Source organism: Harmonia axyridis, chromosome X (assembly GCF_914767665.1).
Source record: "Harmonia axyridis chromosome X, icHarAxyr1.1, whole genome shotgun sequence".
In the NCBI taxonomy this organism is placed as follows: Eukaryota; Metazoa; Arthropoda; class Insecta; order Coleoptera; family Coccinellidae; genus Harmonia; species Harmonia axyridis.
The window spans coordinates 33,274,480-33,276,979 of NC_059508.1; the positions used below are offsets into that span (position 1 = coordinate 33,274,480).

The 2,500-nt window shown below is 52.8% G+C and overlaps 1 non-coding gene and 1 pseudogene across 1 annotated transcript; both read left to right on the forward strand.

The window, feature by feature from the left end:
• The first annotated feature begins 881 nt into the window (after nt 1–881).
• On the forward strand, nt 882–1,036 carry LOC123686913. The gene has a single exon (XR_006748666.1). It is a non-coding gene; the product is annotated as a 5.8S ribosomal RNA (ribosomal RNA).
• Nucleotides 1,037–1,542: 506 nt separating this feature from the next.
• LOC123688150 overlaps nt 1,543–2,500 on the forward strand; it is a 4,961-nt pseudogene continuing 4,003 nt past the window's right edge.

Below are 2,500 nucleotides of genomic sequence, written 5' to 3' on the forward strand. Positions count from 1 at the left end.
AGACCGATTATCCGGGTACCTAGAACGCACGTAGAGTTTTGTGGTTGGGCGAAGTTTCGTGATGTGCACGGAACGAGGAGCCGGCCGCTGGCTTTGCGTTCGTGTGGTTGGGCGAAGTTTCGTGATGTTTACGAGATGAGGAGCCGGCCGCCTATGTCGGCGTTTGTGGTTGGGCGAAGTTCCTTGATGGAACGAGGAGCCGGCTGCTTATGCTGACGTTCGTGGTTGGGCGAAGTCTTGTGATATCCTCGAAACGAGGAGCCGGCCGCACGTGTGTGCAGCCTTCGTTGTAGGTCCATGTTTAGAGATGTTCACGAAATGAGGAGCCGGCCGCTTATGTCGGCGTTTGTGGTTGGGCGAAGTTCCTTGATGGAACGAGGAGCCGGCTGCTTATGCTGACGTTCGTAGTTGGGCGAAGTCTCGTGATGTGCTCGGAATAAGGATTCGAAGCGCTTGGATTGCCGCGTTCGTGGCTGGGCGAAGTTTCGTGTTTGGCACGGAACGAGGAGCCGGCTGCAGGTTTTAAAGATTCTCGCCCGAAATCGATCAGTCGTTACCGTTGTCTACGGACTTCGGTAGGACGATCTATTCCAGGGACGAAGACGTCGACGTTGTGCGACGCCCGTTACATTAGCGTTTTTATGCTCTTTCGGGATTGTCTGCGACGTTTGTCTCCGTCCGAATTTTTTACGATAATTGTCACTAGATTAGTACGCAAACTAGTTGAACCGAAGATTTTGCGCCGATCGACTGACGTATTGACCCTTCAGTGGGTCGTCTCAGTCATTGGAATGTCATTCTCGAGGAGGTTCGCAGTTGGCGTCTCGTATTTCGAGGGAAAGTCCATTGCGACTAGTACCGAGAAATCGAACATAAAAGATTACCCTGAACGGTGGATCACTTGGCTCGTGGGTCGATGAAGAACGCAGCTAATTGCGCGTCAACATGCGAACTGCAGGACACATGAACATCGACATTTCGAACGCACATTGCGGTCCTCGGACACTGTCCTCGGACCACTCCTGACTGAGGGTCGGTTCCATTACAAAGACTGCCCGGCCAGACGTTATGGCTTGACGAAGTGACGACGTAAAGGTCGTCTAACGTTGATCCTGTACCGAAGGTCATTTGGGCGAGTTGGACGGTTTGCCGCGTGACGATCAACGTTCTGTCGTTTCGACGCCTCGTGTGTTGGAATGATGAGGAGTTGTTTTCGTAACGCGCCGTCTTGAATTGCGAAAGCATATATTGTGGTGTCGTGGTATTGCTCGATCTGCGCCCATGACTGTAGACATGCGATCGTCGTGTCCGAGAAATCTGAACGACGTCCGATCGCTTTAATGTGCCAGTTGTCGCGCGTTGCGGATGAGCTTTCATGACGCACCCCCGAAACACCGAAGCACTTTGCTTGGATTCGCATGATCCGCCATACGGAGCAGGAGATAATAGACGCCTTTGAGTAGGCTAACTCCCTCGCGTAAGGTACGTGATTTTATGAGCCGCCAAAGGTTAGTTTCGGAACGTTTCGATGATTTGAACATACGACCTCAGGACAGGTGAGACTACCCGCTGAATTTAAGCATATTATTAAGCGGAGGAAAAGAAACTAACTAGGATTCCCTTAGTAGCGGCGAGCGAACAGGGATTAGCCCAGCACTGAATCCCGCGATCGTAACCGGTCGCCGGGAGATGTGGTGTTTGGAAGGATCCATTATCTGGCGAGTTCGCGGCGCGTTCAAGTCCATCTTGAATGGGGCCATCGCCCATAGAGGGTGCCAGGCCCGTAGCGACCGCTGCGGCTTGCTAGAGGATCTCTTCTTAGAGTCGGGTTGCTTGAGAGTGCAGCCCTAAGTGGGTGGTAAACTCCATCTAAGGCTAAATATAACCACGAGACCGATAGCGAACAAGTACCGTGAGGGAAAGTTGAAAAGAACTTTGAAGAGAGAGTTCAAGAGTACGTGAAACCGTTCAGGGGTAAACCTGAGAAACCCGAAAGGTCGAATGGGGAGATTCATTCGCGCCTGTTGTTGGGATTTACTGACTGTGGAAACGGCGACGTTCGCGTTGGCTGTTCCCTTCGGTTCATCTCCGGCTTCGGACGCGTGCACTTCTCCCCTAGTAGGTCGTCGCGATCCGTTGGGTGCTGTTCTACGGTCTCGAGTGTAGCCCGTGAGCTCGGATTTTCCGATGTTTACGGACACTGGGTTTCCGAACAGCTCGCTCGACGGTTTACTGATGGCGGGAGGCCGCGACTTAGTTCGCGTCCGGCCCGTGGCAAGTATGTGAATTGTGATGGCGATCGGACCTAGTGCCGATTCCGTCCGTTTGCGACTGTTCGCCGCGGTGTTCTTGGACAGACCTCTTGAAACGCCGATCAGCGACGCTATTGCTTTGGGTACTTTCAGGACCCGTCTTGAAACACGGACCAAGGAGTCTAGCGTGTGCGCGAGTCATTGGGAATCACTAAACCTAAAGGCGCAATGAAAGTAACGGTTCACTT